This window comes from Manacus candei, unplaced genomic scaffold (assembly GCF_025592945.1).
Source record: "Manacus candei isolate 608988 ecotype Guabito, Panama unplaced genomic scaffold, ASM2559294v1 h1tg000088l, whole genome shotgun sequence".
NCBI classification, from domain to species: Eukaryota; Metazoa; Chordata; class Aves; order Passeriformes; family Pipridae; genus Manacus; species Manacus candei.
The window spans coordinates 8,948,252-8,965,931 of record NW_026138136.1 but is presented as its reverse complement, the minus strand read 5'-3'; positions in this window follow the sequence as shown (position 1 = coordinate 8,965,931).

The window sequence follows — 17,680 nt, the reverse complement described above, 5'->3', positions numbered from 1 at the left end:
CGTTTGTGGATGTTGGAGAACTACGAAGAGCATGGACCAACACAAATGGCAGGGCTTGCATAATCTCCTTGAACAGCCCCTCCTGTTGCCACTAAACTCTATGTGAATTTTGCAATCATCTTTGCAATCTATACCACAGAACCAGCAGAAGCTTCTGCATATCATGAATGGGACTTGTTGGTAACCCAGCAGTTAAAGGCTGTGATGGATTAAAATCTGCTTGGTAAGGAGGCTCACTGTCAGGCTGGATAATCTAGTTCCAGCACACATGGTACAGATTGGACTTCATCAGATCTTGAGCAAACTCTGAATGCAAACATTACGACATACTGCTTACCAAAACACAAGAAATATGTTGTTAAGACTCCTCAATGCACTTCATTGTAACTGAATACTGTAGAGTCACACGTATTTCTGTCAACATCCTAAAGACATCCTTGACCTTCAAATTTTAGAATAGAGACAGACAAAACACACCATTTGGGAAAGAGCCAACAAACTGGGATTCAATTAATTGGGCTGCATCAAGGTTTATCTGAGCTTTTCATTTTCTTGATTTAGAGAACTCTTTGGGAGAGCAGATAGGGACACTCTCAAGAGCAATATTCCCACTTATAAGTATCTGCAAATTATCTCCTAAGGTCCCTGCCTTTGTATCACGTAGTTTTAAACAGCAGGAAATCCAGACTACAATAAAAATCCCTTCATATTCAGCTCTTCCAGCAAAATGCCAAAACCACATGGTAACTTATTCATCTAGTTTGAGCTGAGCCTGTAACAGAGAATGGGCAAGACTGAAGGATGGGGCTATTTACAATGGTCTTTCCTATGCCAGTTCTTGGTTGGAAGGGTAATACTAGTCACAGTAAAGAGCTTAAATGATGCCCTGTATCAGCTGATAACATAAAAGAGAACACACAAGGGAAACGACCCTTGTAACTACAGATGAGACAGGAGTCCCAGATTATTCATGGCAAAAGGGATGTCTGACAGTGAGAGAACACTGCAGGTAAAACCCCCAGGAGCTCCTTGGTAACCCCATACCTAAGGACCGTGCTACACTACACGGCTCATTAAGGTGTCTGTCTCGTAGGCAACTCAGGTTTCTCTAATTCAGGTAGGTGAACTGGAAAGTATTTGCTTTGGTTTTGCTATCCCAGAGACTGTGAGGGTTGCAGAAATTTCCTAGGTCTAATTTATGTGTGCCAATCTACAATTTACTATCAACCTGTGTCAGTAAGGAAATCTGAGAGAAGGCTTACAGGAAAGCACATGAGCATTATATCTCAAGAATCAGAGCTAAAATTATACACATAATCCACTTACAAAACCTGCTACTCATTGCAACACAGGTGATCACCCCTGTGCGTGGTGTGTCCCAGTTAATATCTTCCATCAGGTCTGTTTAGATTCCTACAGATCAGCATCAGTTTAGAGAGTCAGAGATGGCAACTGTCACTCCTCCTCGGCTATCCGAAACAGTAATCGCAGGTACTAGGCACAGGTAAAAGTGTATTGACAGCTAGTTTCAGAAGCAATAACCTTTTGCCAAGATACACAGACACCTTTTACTCTACATGAACTCATGACTTTTGGAAATAAAACAAAAATCAAAAACCCCAAACAAACCCAAGCCTGTTTGCTTCATTGCAACAATACCTTTCTTTTTTTGCATAGATTAATGTTAATGATTAGCTAAACCCCACTTCACCTCCTTACCACAATGATGCATTTGTGAGGGAGCAATATCATAATTCCTCTCTAAGGTTCACATTACACAAACTCCCCCTTTACTCAGCAGCCAAGATACTTTATGAGGAATTACTTAGGAGATGAATGAAGGAACAGGTCAAAACAGGCTGCTGCCCAATGCCATCCTAGATAAACCCCGGTAAATACTTACCTTGAAAGCTAGATAGAAAGAATCTGTTCATATCATCACAGCTTTTTGATGTGGTTGGGTATTACAACATCCTGAAAGTCCAATCGCTGTTTCAAAGCCTCAGGAGCAGGGAGGCTGATCCGCAACTTTCTACTCCTTTGATCCACGGATTTTGTTGGGAGTGAGGGGTGGGAGTGGAAGTGTGTGAAATGCTAAATTAAAAAAGAGAGTTAAATCTGTGGTAACAGGCATTTTCCATCCACAAGCCAAGAGTATTTTCATCTTTTTACTTCCTTAAACAGTGTAGCTCTGTTTAACAACTGTTTTTAGAAGCATGTGTTGTAATATCAGCTCCTCCCAGATATTTGGTTATTCCTCTCCACTTCAACTACAAAAATATGAGGTCATGTCTGTTGCTTGCTTCTAACCTCTGCTCCCTTCTTGATCAGAGAAGAGATTTCACATGCCTTCATGGGCTTGGATGTGACACTGAAGGTCAGCTCTGGAGTAAATCTCCTTCTGCTACATGAAATTGAGCCAACTTTATACTTTCTCTCTCACAAGCACACCACACCAGGGCAGTTAGGTGTTAGACATTCTCTTAATGCAATTCTGTCCACATGAACTCCCAGTCTCTCTTTTTGATAACTATTTCCACAGATAGAGCCTCCCCATTAGACACCACTTACAAGATGGGAGGACAAATTAAGAAATAGAAAGGTTATTCCTCTGATCCTCTAATACTTGAGGGCAGGAAGTAAAGGACTTGTACATACACAAGTTGACACTGCTCCTAACCTCAGACCTTTATTGGTTTGGTTTTAAAAACAGCTAATCAGTAGAATACAGACATGAAAGATGCACAGTGTGTCTCTGCTTCTCTATGATCTTCTGTGCTCTGCCACCACCCAAAACTTCTGGAGAAATGTGGTCCTTCCAAACCAAGTTATGAACTACTTCAAATGAAAAAAAAATAGCCAGTATGCACTAATCCAATTTGTGTATGACAGCTGTCACTTTTATCCATAAACATGAGTGCAATATTGACTGTAGAGGATACCCATGTGATATGTGGATAAGTGTGCTGCACATTACTGGTTCAGAAGATGTGAACTTAAAATCTAGCCTGTTTAAACAAAACTGAACTCAAAGTATGGCACTATACCTGCTCCTTATATGTCTGTCTTTTTTCCTATTCCTACAGGCACTTTTTCCCAGTTTGTTAAACTTCCTTTCCCTTTTTATACCCTTTCCCCTCTGAAGAACTTGCCCAAATACTAGGCAGCCTATAGCAACAGGCATTTCCAGTCAAGTGAAGGAACATCCAGGCCAGCATGAAGAATTTGCAAATTGCAGATTAAGGCCTGATAAAGCAGGACAAAAAGAAAAGTGGACAAAGAAATAACTTTTTTTTTCACCTATAACTTACTGTTGTTAACATTCGAATAACAAAAATAAGTTTCATGGAGGTTGTTTAGTGAGGAGGAAAGGAAAGAAAATGTGGGGGCTGCACATTAGCTAAACAGAAATGCAGCGATGGGCACATCCATCCATCCATCTATCCAAGTCTGCACAAAGCAGATAATGTGCATTTGAGACAACCACCTGCTTCACCTGCTGACATGTATTGACAAGCATATACTCCTACGCCTGGACTTTGCCTTGATGGAGGCAATATAACCCAAACTGTGCTTTAATAATATGACCGCACTTTCAAAAAACTACTGGTAACTTTGACTGTTGTTATATTCAAACCCCTTCCATATCTGGACACTTTCATTCAATGTGAAACCAGAGCTGATTTTCAACTGATTTTCTCTTCATGTGAGGCCAGTATGCCTTATTTAGTTAAAAGAAGCTCTACCTCTAGGATTGGACACCTGATTTCATTACAACATCTGAAAGCTTTTAATTAAAGATTCTTCCTCTTTGCACATTCCTGCAATCACATAGTATTGAAGACACCAAGTGATTTTCTCATCTTAATTTTGGCCCCAGTAGCTTTCAACAACTGTTCCTTCAGCTGGAAGTCTTTTTGCTGAGCCCTGGCAACAACCCCCCCAAAAAAGCAATGCGATGTATGACAAGTGCACTTGCCTCTGGCATGTAACCAGAAGAAACTGCAGCTCCAGGCCTTCAGGGCACAATAAGGAGGAAAAGGCCATCCAGGTCTAGTGCTTACCTCAGTGGGCAGTGTGACTTCTGAGGTTGTGATACTGATGTAACCAGTCAGGAAAGGCAGCAAAGGAAAGGTGTGATTTCAGTTCAAACCAGTAAACATCCGAACTTAAAAACGCACAAAAAGAGAACAAACACTGAGAAACTAATATCAAAACAAAATATCAAATCAAAATCAAGAATTTTGCTTTTCTGATTTTTAAGGACCATTTATGATTCTGAGAAAGTTTTAACAACATTCCTGACTTGGCATTTGTGCCATGGAAACAGGGAAAACAAAATGTGTTATGATGTCCAAGACAAGCAAACTGCAAGGCCTGCTGACTCTGCCTTCTTCCCAGGGTGCTCCCACTTCTTGGCTTCTTATATCCCACCAACAAATCAGTTGCATGTTAGCAACTGCAAACGCCACAGTGTGGAGAAGGACAGCAAGGGCAGAGAGAAGAGTATCAAAGCAAGGAGGTGTTTTGGACTCTTTATTGACAGGGACTACCTAGAGAGATTGCCGTAAGACCATATTTATCCCATGGTAAGGCAATTCCTTTACTGAAAGTTGTGTACAACCTGAAATGAAGCTCAGGGAACACAAATAAGGCTTTAATGCTGCAAATAAGACTGTTCACCTATAGAATTCTTTCTTGTTGCTAGACCCCAGAGAACCCAACAATCTCCTTCAGTTTTTTTTCCCCTCAGTGTCTCTACGTAAAATACAGGCACAGCCTTCCTCTCCAAATAGTGTTGATCTTCTGGAGCTCCTCACTGATATTTCACTGTCCTAACCCAAACTTTGAGAAATTAAGTTCCTACCTTTGATTTCTCAGGTACCATAACCCAAAATTTATTAATCCATTATCTTCTTGTAAAAACTTAGATCTACCTGGCCAGACAAAAATATCCTATCAAGCTTGGTGGATAAATACACTCCCAGAGATAAAGGTCCGTGGTGGGCGAGTTTCAGGTGCTGCAAGACAGAGGTTGACAGGAAAAGCATCCCAGCCCCCAAGCAGAGGGCTGTTTTCTCCCTGGCCTGGCTGCTGCCTTGCTGCCCAGCTGGACCCTGCAGCACACAGTGCAGGTCATAGCTAGGCCAGCAGACAGCTGGCTCTTCAAAACAATGCACCTCACTTTGCTAAAACGCATAAAATGCCACTGCTAAACTCTACAGATGAATCAGCTACACACAGAGCATTGATGAACAGCAAATTAGCAAAGTAAATGACAAAGAGATTATGCTCAGCCTGCTTGTGTGCATGTGCATGGAACAACAACTTAACATGAAGGTGCCTAATAAATCAGAGGAACAAGTGGACTAACAAAGACTGCACCTAAATGCATCAATACACAGCAGTTTGCCTATTTAGATATGTTTCATTTTGTAGGGCATTTATCTACACCCTCAAAGTAACTTTACTCACCAGCATAAAATTTCCATCAATAAATATGGACAGTGATTCAGTTGTCTTTTTCTAACTGTAAAACATGGTCCTCATGACCCTAATCCCTCTGTAAAATACCTCACCAAAGATACCATATAGACACACATTAATATATTTTAACTATTTTTATACATGCATATAGGCATATTTAATATTCATACAGACGCTTATACTAAAAAAGGGTTCTCCAGCTATTTTCCACTTTATCTACTTGTTACGCTTTATTGCATACGAAATGGGTTTGGAACTTGGAAAATAAATACAGTTTCCATCATATTCCTTTCAAAAATTAGCAGCTGAATCCATGCATGTACAGTGGTCAGAAGGGGGGTGTGAGTCTACAAGCAGGTGCTTTGGCTGCTAAAGGCCTGATTTGAGCAAAAGGGTCCATCAAGCAGAAAAGCATTTCCAGGTACTTGAGTGCCCTGGGACCAGCTCACCAGGCACTGATGGCACATATTCAAGCACCTTCTGCCCCATGCAGTTCTCAAACATCAGATCCCAAAAAGAACTGATGGAAAGAATAGTTTGGGTTTACCCACACCTGGAAGAATTAAAGAATTGAATGTTATGGTATTGAGTACATAGAGACCTTCTGGAATGTAAATATTTAAGTGGTATTTAATCCCAATAAAGTGAAAACTTGCTAATGATAAAGAAGAGGACCTTGGTCATTTGGCAAAGTGATGCACATGGTACAATTAGCAGCTGCCAGATGCATCAGGCAGAGGAAAGTAATAGGAAGGGTCCAGGATGAGATGAGCAGTACAACACAGTTTTGAGTTTGTGATTGATCCAGGAATGATTTTGACCAGTCTCCCTGACGCTGTTAGGGCTGGAAAAGATATCTGCAGTCGAAGACTCCCAAACTGCAGTGGGAGCCCAAAGCAGCAGCCCTAGGGAGACTACGAGGAGACCTGTACTTATACCTGGATAAATCAGTTCAATTTCTGATGCTGCAGTCAGGACTGTTTGCCTCCAAAATCCTGCAGCAGGAAGTCATGCTGAGCTTTAAACCCGTTAAGCAAACTGTGTTAAGCTCCACAGGTCAAGACAATATTAATACATAGAGGGAGAGAAAAAAAAAAGCATGCAATGGATTGCCACATTTTTTGGCAAACACACAGTGGACATAAATGATCACCTCAAGCATTGCTAACTAAGGGGAACTGACAATCTGTCCACAGCCTGCTGCAAAGCACTCTGAAAAGCAAATGAGATTATTAACTTTCAATTGGACACCATTACACAGTTACAAGTCAGTTGCCAGAAACAGTATTAAATGGAAAAAGAACTTCTAGGCACTGAAATTCTGCCAGGGAGTTCAGGGTTTATTGTGAAGAGCCTGTCCTGTAAAAGGAGAAAGGAAACTTGATGGTGCTGATTGAACCACCATCAATATTAATGAAGAAGAAAATATTTGCAGCAGTGTTTAGGAAAAGTATTTTATCTTTACTAGATAAAGGATGGGAATAATCACTCATTGCTTCAGCACAGAAGCAAAAACTCAGGCGTTTAAATATATAAAACCTGAAGACCTGGTTAGGACAACTACAAAATTACATCTTACAAAGCTTCACCCTCCAAATATTTTCCTTCTAGAATGAATGCTTGATTTGGTTAAAAATATCAGGAAGTATAAACGACGATGACTGACACCTCAGGAAAAAGCCAAACACAAACCAAAGCAAGTTTCGTAACACAGGAACTGATTAAATAATGAAGCAGCAAATGACAATGGATGTTAGGCTAAAGCGTGTTTAGCACAAATCTAAATTTAAAGTGGATCTACAATATAACACAGGTTTCTGGTAAACAAAGTGTTTTTGTGTCAAAAAGCAGGTGGCTGTGATGTTGAAAGCTGGTATCGGAAGGGATAGCTTTTTATGGATATATAAGAGGTAGATAAATCTTCATAGAAAGCTCTACAATATTTGGTTCTAAGTGCCACCTCCACTTTCTGCAGCACAAACCTACATCTGCTGGGGACACCAGGGACTTAGGACAGCAGTCATCTCACCAGCTTGCCGCTCAGAGGAATGTGCATTGAGAGATAACAGCAACCCTCAGTTTCAGGGCAGAAGGGTGCCAAGAGAGGATGAGGACCAAACTCCTGCTCCCCAAAAAGGCCCCAGGCAACAACCCAATATGATTAAACAAATGCCTTGGGAGTGTTACAATAAACAGATAAGGATGTTTCAGTTGCAAGCCCAGGCAGCCACGTGAAGCAACTTGCAACTTATGTGAACACCAATAGTAAAACCAGGTGCAAGCTTAGGAGCTCCTATTGTACTGCAGCAGTCTGTGAAGTCAGGTTTAGCTGGGGAAAAAATGGATGTGTTGTGAGGGCCACAATACTCAGCAGCCTACACACCCCTCCTTCAAAGCCACGAGACAATTATTTTGCTTACGCTTTACCTTTGTGTTGTGCAATGTTTTCTTCCTTATAAGAAAAGACAGAATATAGGGTAAGGAGGGAGAAAAGGGCCAGCTAACACATCCTGCCTATTAGGACACAACACTGACATACTACTCTGCCAAACCCCTCATGCAAAACCATCCACAGTCTGATGGAAATGTTGCCTGACAGAGCTCAGGAGGCTCACAAGAAGCAAACAGCTGGTATCAGCACAATGCAAATACATGAACGAAAAGTCTACTGAAAGTGCTACTTAAACAGAGGTATCAGAAGGGATAGCTTTTTATGGATATATAAGAGGTAGATAAACAGAGGAACAACAAAGCAAGTTTATTTGGTAGCAGGTGGTCAGGCTTTCAGGAGGAAGTTAGCTATGCTATGAGAGGCTCCTGAGACTGAAATACCCCAAATACTACTGTAATCCCCCTCTTTTTCTTTTTAGTCACAACTAAATGTATAAGAAATAACAGAAATACATCCAAATAAGAACACAGCCATTGCACTCTGGATTATTTCCACATGAAGCCTTAATTTCAAACAGATGATGACTATTACATGACAAGAACAAGAGTAAAAAATACTGAGTAATGGCCTCCGAAATGTAATTATTTTAAACAACCTACTTAAACCATAGCTAGCACATTAAATTCACACATCCCCTGTCAAGGAAGCGGAAGCACGAAGACTAAAAATCTGTGCTGCTCGGCTCAGCACCAAACACGCTGGAGTCTGATGCACTGCCACACGCTCAGCACCTTCCCCCTCACTTTTCTCTTTTGAACTCTGGTGTCATCTAAACTCAGCTCAGGAACTTTCTGTAAATGTCTGATCTAAGTTTAAAAAAAGCCAGACTCGTGGTCTGAAGCAGTTTCTCCACCTTAACTCTTTGGCACATGGTGCAGTTGCCAGAGGATGACATTTGTAGCCCAGAGAAACTCTGGTAGAGTCATGCATCAGGAAAGGAGCTCTGTTATGTCACAGTAGAAAACCAATGTCCTCTTCTGAGCGTTTTCTTTAGCCTTCACTTACAGGTTCAGAGCAGCACTGTTATTTCCAAGTTAAAAGCAGACCACGCTATTTTATTCAAATTCTCTCCTCTCTTTTTAGCATTCTCAGTTTATTGGAAAAAAATGAAAATTTACTTGCTTTCTTCAGCTGAGTGATATGAAAGTTCAATTCAGTTCTAGGTCCTTTCTTGAAGTACAGTGAACTATAAGCGCAGAAAGGAAAATTCCCTGGAACCACCATTATTTTCATCCTAAAACCCAAGGTGGAAATATGAGAAGATTCTGTAAATGTCTTATTTAGTTTTAAAGCAAACAAGGCTGAGGGCTAAAGCACAATACCTGCACACATACTGACCTTCAGGACTGAAGTTAAGCCCTATGTAGCTAAGCTGAAAACAAAAAAGCAGATTAGTTTTTTTAAATCACAGGAAAGTTGTAGTTTCCTCATCTGAAAAAAAAAAAAAGAAAAAAAACAAACAAGAAAAAAGAAAAGCACTAAGACAGGTACTTTCAATTTACTTAGCCAGTCACGCACAGGAGAGATCATTTATCAGCAGTAGAAATTAAAAACTGAAGCCACCTTTGCTTCTTAAATTAGGGCACTTGCTGTCTGTCAAATCCAAATCTACAAACTAAATAAAAATCACGCATAACTGTCTTGAAAATTTTAACCATTATGTACTGAATCAAAACGTGGTGCCAATAGCAGGTTGGGTTTATATGTGCAGCTGCAAATAGTTTCAGTCACACCTGGAAAGCTGTTTGATACAAGCATGAAAGATTTGCTTTCTTTTTCTTTGTATTCCTCAGCCTTTTGGAAAGGCCCCAGAGTGGAATACTTTGGACAGGGGTAATTCCTGCATTTTAAGCCAGCTATGACAAAGTTTGACAGGACAGCTGGTTATTTCTGCTAACACTACAAGTTCCTAAAATTTCAGATCACAGAACTTACAGCATTAGGCACAGGAAAGAGGTTTTAATTTCTTTCATATGATTTTACAGCTGCCTGTGGCCTTGCACAGTTGTACTCATAGTAACTGATGCTCCTGGTTTTAAGAAAAAATAAAGGGGGTGCCAAAAAGTAGTCCAATACAAACACTTCAAATCTGTCTAAAACAATTGTTTAATGGTTTTCTCTAAGACTTGATCCCTTGCTGCTACACAAAAGATTTTGCTTGCAGTGTCCAGAAATTTTCTGAAAGGTTTTCATTATTTAGAGGAAAATAAAAGGCTGCACATCTTTGGAGAAACTCAAAATTCAACTCAGAAGTGAGGAGATTGCTATCTAAAGAGATGTCATTTTGGTTGCTTCATGTTCCCTGATTTTAAGTTAGCTTTTCATAGGTACTACTAGCTGGACAAAAACTACGCTGATGGCTGACAGCCACTGGCAAGATCCCTAATACCCTTCTAGCACCAAACCAAAGCAGCACCTTTTTTCTGTTTTGTTTTTACACTTTTAACACATTGTCAAAAATCAAAATGCTCACAGGCAGTTTATAAACCACCTGGAACCAATTCTGGCATCAATCAATTTTGTCTCTGCCACAGCTTTAAGCTGCCACTTTGAAAAGTGTTGCAACTTATGGCTAGGTGCAGTCAAGTGATCCGTGGCAAAGCCCATCACTTAAGGATGGTGGCAAGGACAGCAGGAGCCTGGTGGCCAGTGGCAGCCACAGCAGCCCAGGGCCAGTGCTGGCCATGCTTTAACTGTGTCTGCCACAGTGATTCAGTCAGAGAGGCAGTTAAATGAAACCACGCATATGGAACTCCCCTCTCAGAGGGGCTCTGACTCTAAATATATGATATTTTTGCAACAGGGATGGAAAGCAGAGAGGACATGTCAGTGGGATACACTCTGTGAAGAGAAGGTTTTGAAATTTGATGGTGTCTTTGGTCCCTGGTTTGAGTTCAGAAAGAGAAAAATGGGTGGTTGCTCTGATTTGGTGAGGAAAAAGCCACATGAAGTGACTGCCTGTAACAGTGGAAATAGAGGGAGGCAGAATTGCAAGAATAATTACAACCGAGGAAAGCACAGATCAACGCAAGAACAGCAAGACACCACACCTGCTTGACTCCTGCTCTGCCCTAGGATTACACCTCTGATGTAAGCACAGTTACATTTTTGGCCTTCAAGACAAGGGGAAAAGGAAAAAGAAAAGTGAAGACACATTGCAATGCAAGAAAAGGAGAATAGGCCCCCCAAAAGGAAAAAATGAGCTCTTTTAGCTGTCATCATCAAAATACTCTGCCAGTTCTTTGCAAAATGATGTGTTCTGTATTATTCCTTAAGGATAAAGCTTTCAAAATACTCAGCCACAGAAGTGTTGGGGTTTTTTATTTCTTTAAAACATTACTTTATGTATTATTTTTCTGCTTCCTGTGAACGAGATACTCAAGCTGACAGCTGCAGAATCCTGACTAGCAGGGCTTTCTGTACAATTTGCAGGAGACATTTAAGTCTAAACACATTATCTTAAAGATTCTCTGCTTCACCATATCTGCACCCTCCCTCTTCCACAAAAAGGGAATCTAACCACTGTTTATCCTTGGACTGTTAAGCAAAGCTTCCTTCTCTTTAAAAATAACCCTATTCTACACATGAAAAAAGGGAGAAAAAGACAAGCACAATCTTTCCAATGAGAAGAGGAGGATGGCTGTTGTGGGCTATCCCTTTGGCTAACGAAAATGAAACAGGGTACGGAGCAACTACCAGTGGCCATTCTGACACAACCATCACTCCTGTGCTTCGGTGAAAGTCTCTGTTACCAAAATTCCAGTCCTGGGTCTGGTGCTGCTTTGACAATTAGAAAGACACTTCCCCAGTCTAAGCACACCCACCTCTTTCAGGATGTCCACAAATCCCTCCTGTGAAGCAGACATAAGTGATGCCATGCAAGTGACAAGGATTTATGATGAGCAAATCTTCAGCATGATGCCTCTTCAGTTCACAATGTTTCACGTTCATCTCCAGTTGTCATCATGTTTTAACAGACCTCTGCTCTTATCTCTCTATAACTTGTCTCTGTGCCTACCACAAAACTGAGGAGACCAGGTTCCTGGGCTGTGCTCTGCAGCTGCAGCCCAAAGCAAAAGTTCCCTGAGCATCTGCAGTAGCAACATGCAGAGCTGGCCTTTCTCACTGGCTGGGAAGTTCCTCACAGAGGTGACAGGCATTAGTTAGTTAAGAAGCATATGAGCTTGAGCTCAGTCACTTGTTTCAGAGAAAGGATTGTAAAATAATGGTTTAAGTTTAGCTCAAACTTGTGAAGATACCTCCTTTCCATTAGTGATCAGATACAATATTTGGCTCTTCTAACTTAAAAGAAAAATAATTTGTTTTTTCCTAAGACTCAGCTATATGTATCTATTGTAAACTAGCTGAACCAACAAAACGGCTTCTGGGAAAGCATAACTTGCCCCTGTGCTGACCCAAAGTATTTCTCATTTAGAGTGGTTGCAGAGACAGCAAAAACTGGCTAAGAAGATACACTAACTTGGACTTCACATGAGAAAAAATTCTGATTTCAGTAAGTAGAGAAGCATTAGAAATTAATATTTGAGGAAATCAAAAAAAGCAACATATTCAATTGTTCATCGAGGTTTTTTTATCATCCCTGTAACTGCAAAAAATTAAAACATAGTATGGTGACTAGCAGGGCTGGTGTGGGGGTGGTTTTTTTTTGTTTGGTTGTTTTGGTTGTGGTTTTTTTTTTTTTTTTTTTTTTTTATTTCCCCCTTTTTTATTTTTTTCCCGTGCCAGCAAGGAACAAATCTGTTCCAAGTCACATTTATCTCATTGCCTTTTAATCCAAACACTATCAGGTAGAATATGAGCTTCTATTTCTTCTCTCCGTGATTATATACAGCTGTATTAAATCTATTTTAGCTAGTTAACATTCCTAGTCCAGGCACATCCTAAAAAAATTGAGATGAACTTTACAGTCATCAAGCTACATCCACAGGATACAGGAAAAATCACTTCATTAGCCTTTTGCAACAGCTTAGCTTTCAATAAGCTTCATGCTCTGAATAATCAAGACAGTCAGAAGTCAAAGCTCACTTCATCAGTTTAAAAAAATCATACAAAAGTTTGCATACAGTGATATTACCTCTAACTGGATTTCTTCAAGTTGCAGTCTGCTTGAACATTTGCATCTTGGTTGTATGTATACCACAATTCCTTATTTCTAGCATCCATGGTGGGATACTTCTACTCCTCATATTTCGGGTGCAGCTGTTCCTAGTACCATCTAAGTTCCTTCTTATGCATAAATTGTAAAGACTCTTACGGAATGGGAAAGGAGGAAGTAAAATGAGTACACATATATGGATTAATTACAGTTGTGGGTTTTAAACTGCTCTATTATCAAAAGAAAGCTGTATGGAGTCACCTATAGAGTTAACATGAAGTGCCCAACACATCGATAACTACTTGTCTGAGGGTTGCTTCTCACATACACCTTATTGATGCTAATTTAGCCCTAGGTCCTCACATCATCTACTTTAGAAGTGGCAGTAAGAACTCGGTATAACCCCAGTAATAATAAAACTGCAGCGAAGAACTCTGCCATGGAGGAGGAAGACACGGTGTATACACCAAGGTGACTGTTCCCCTGGCTTTGTCAACTAACAGTACAGATGACATTAGGCAGACTTGTCTAAACAACCTCATACCATTAACTACATGCAAAGTTGTCCATGGTAATACTACGAAGCACAGCTTTTGAGGTGCATGGTTTAATGAAAAAGAACAGGTAGTTTTATCTAACAATTAGAGTGGACCTCAAATTACTACAGGAAGAAATTTATGCTGAACTACCGTATCTCAAAAAAAGCTTGTGTAAAGGTTGGTGCAGTGCAGGGGAGTCGCTATCCACAACTGCTATTATATTCTCTGTGCTTCTGGCAGAATTTCTCCTTCTTACAGACACATTCAGACAAGTTCCGTCAGGGGATGTGTAGGATTCAACTAACTTCCTTATGCATCAGTAACATCATGGAATGTGAACACAGTGAAGGACAATATACAAAAAAAGCCAAACCCACAAAACAAAACCAAAACCCCTTACATTAATGATGTCCACAAAACTGAGGGAAAAATCAGTCTCCTCCAGTTCCTACTGCTCTAATCAGCAATATTAAGGATTGCAAGAACAACACACTAAAAAGCATACACAGGTATATGCTGTGTAAACCTTTTTGCTACTGCAAGGCAGCAGAGATGCTCCTAAAGGAGCTGTCTCACACTTGTGCCTGAGATCAAGCATAGACCTCTTTTGCACAGTGCTCCACATTTCTCCATCAATAGGTCTGGGAGAACGGACAGCATCACTGAACAGCTTTGAGAGAGTGATAAAGGTATTCCCGCTATCACAGTCCCCACCAAACCACATTATTACCACATTACCATCACTACAATGACTCTAGTTCTGTCATCTCTTTGAAAAATGAAGGAAAATTGTACATCAGTCTTTCCAGTCCTACAGCCAGAATCACATCTAATGGACATATTTTTTAATTTCCCACACATCACTGACAGGATGAGAACAATTAATGTGTCTTGTTGATGTCCAAGTCAAATACACAGTTAATGGGCAGACTCAAATAGCCCCATGTCTGGAAGAAAGTCCATTACACATTCCTCTGGTATTTCCTACATGAGATATGGGGACTTGAAATAGAATATTCAGAGCATATAGTAAATGAGTCAGAAGAAAACCTGAGGCTCAATACAGCAATATAGCAGTGGTCAACTGCTGCTACACTAAAACACAAAATTCCATTGTGTTGTGGATATTATACCAGGTGGTTATGTTGTCAGCTGCATGTAACAACCCATCAGACACTGATGAAACACCACGCAAAAGGCATTGCCTGTTTACCATTCACAATAATATGACCTGTTCACGATGTCCATGTTGCACAGTGATAGCACCATGCTGGCAGAGGCAGAGAGGTGCTCACGGGCAGGTGGCTGAACTGGGGTGAGCCACTAGCTCTAAAATGCCAATGCCTGAGCATAGTTGAAGAGTCATCTCTTCAACTGGCCTGAAAAAGGCAAAAAATCCCTTCTTTGCTGACGAAGTGTTGGGGGTGGGATTTTTGGGAACCTGAAGAAAACAATTTCTTTTAACGATGCCAGTTATTATTTAAGATCACTCCAACATTTGTTATAAATCTGACTGCGGGAACTAACAGAGTAAATGGATTATACTCAAATGGCCTCTGAAGCATTCATAAGGTTGGATTATCATTGATCCAATTGGACTGAAGTGTCAGAGGAACAAAGCATATCTTAGGCAACTGATCTTGACATATCCAGGAGACCCAGCCTCTGGCAAGTCTGTAGCCAGAAAAAAACAGACCTTATGGGTCTGGTTTCTACCAAAGCCACGACTCAGAAGATACAATTTCCATTGAGACGTATTTCAGCACTGCTGCATAGGGTTGAAATGCACTTTCCAAGCAAAGGCACAATACAAAGTGGAAAGAGCACACAATGCCTCCTGGCAGTCCAGAGCCTTGAAAAGGAACAAGAACAATACAGCGTTTCATCGCACCTGGGACCCAACCGAGCAGGGTTGAGATGGCAGTGACCAATATATGTACCAAACATGACAGGCAGGGCTAAACATGCCTATAACAGATAACACAGGAGTAAAACAGCCTGTTGCAGGGTTGAGCTTCAGTTCTAATTGAAGTGGTTTAATGCACTTTGTCTAAACTACTTCACGTAAATACATACATATGCACAATTTATAATTGAATAATTCTCTGCTTTTTCTTTTAGTAATTTACATTCAAGACCACAAAACACCCAGGCCAAATTAGAATAATGATTATCTTTGACTACAAAGGGTAATTCTGACAGCTACTACATTCAAACAAGCCTTAAGTATGGATAATGCAGAGCTGGTTTCTATGGTTTTCAGCATCTGGGAATGTGAGAGAGGATTTGGGGGGTTGAGATTTGTTTTCAGTTCATTCACCATATAAATACAGCCACATCTAAATGGAATTATATGTGCAACTTGATCTCACTGCCTCAAGCATACATTTCTTTCATCATTTCACATGGGGAGAGGTTCTTTACTCTGGGGTAATGCAAATGACACTTTCCACTCCCAGCACTTCCCTGACTCAAGAGTACAGGGGAAAGTGCAAGCAAAGGGTCATTGGCAAGCAACAAGCCATCACTTACCATATTACAGTGATCATCTACAGTGACAGCTGTTATAACCCGGGATCCTAGAACACTTCCCAACAGAATTGGTCACTTGAGCTGTGTCTATCTATCTGGCATAGATCTGAACCTGCCATTTGGCTAATCTGGTTAGCTACCTGAAAACATTTTCAGACCAAAAGGATCCATTAGAGACTCAGATACCTTAATTAATGAACTCATGTACATCAAAACCAGGATAGAAAACAGCAGCTAGAAAATTCTTCCTGTTTTCACTGAACTTGAAATAAGGTTTCTGCTCTGAAAGAATCTATATCTACTCATCGTGCAGCCAAGGCAACTACAAAACTTATTCTCAAATTCTTTGGTCTGAATATTTCCAATACTGAAGTTGCCACAGCAATAAAGGCTGGGCTTCTTTCCCACTTCCTGTGGGCTGGACATGGACCCAACAGCTTTTCTTGGACCACTTCTTTGCCGAAGTTAAGTTTGTAGGAAAGGCATATTTCTAGAATTTAGAGGAAGCAGTGGTGAAGTCTCTTAAAACACTGGTTTAACCTCCTTAGCAGTTCAGAACCTTATTAGCAGTTCACTTGCAGTATACAAACTGTACATGGTCAACTGGTTATATTACTAGAAACAGGGAAATGACATAGCAGACAGCATCTACCAAGTAAAGACTTATGATTAACTTTGAAATGCACAGTGAAAGGCACAGACAAGTTGCAGGAGAAGAAATTCTGATTAGATGATGGAGAGGAAGGTGAGGTACTCTTCACCATGAGAGGTGTCAGACACAAACAGGTTGGCCAGAAGTTTGTATCCTTCAAGATACTGAGAAGCTGACTGGAGAAGGCCCTGAGCAACTTGATCTAACTTTGAAGTCAGCCCTGCTTTTACAAGGTTTGGACCAGATGACCTGCAGAGGTGTGTTCCAACCCAAGAAAAAAGCAGAAGTGGGAATGTCCAAAACTTGTGACTGAACCAGTATCATTAAGTGCTGAGAAAGAAGTCCCAAGTTATTTAAGACAGCAAAACAACCAAAGCTAGGTGATTAAACAGCATACATTCAAAGAAAGCAAAAATCTACAAATTCGACTTAACGCAAAATAGAACAGTCACTTCTACAGTCCTGTATTGTAAGCTAAATGTTCCCAAAAACATTTACTTAATGCACTATTAGAATGCATAATGGATAACAAAGAAATAACGCACATCTCTAATGGCAATATAGATGACCTCATCACTATCATAAACACCATAATCCAATATTTAAAAATAAAACAAAAAAGACTCAAAGAAAGGTGATAAAAATGAGACAGGACTTAACAAGAGGTGAGGTCAAGAAGATTTTCTGATGAACACAAAGCATGAACAACATCAGGGTTATAAGAGAACTCCTAATGACATTCATCTACTGAAAGAAAGAAAGAAGATGCATTTAAAACTGAATGAAAGAAAGTTCTTCTGTGTGTCTTGCTAGTTGCTTCAGAGGCAAGGAAACCCATAATGACTGTTTCAGAGGCAGGTTACTATCTATGTCCTGAACCAGTGCTGTGACAATTACTTGGT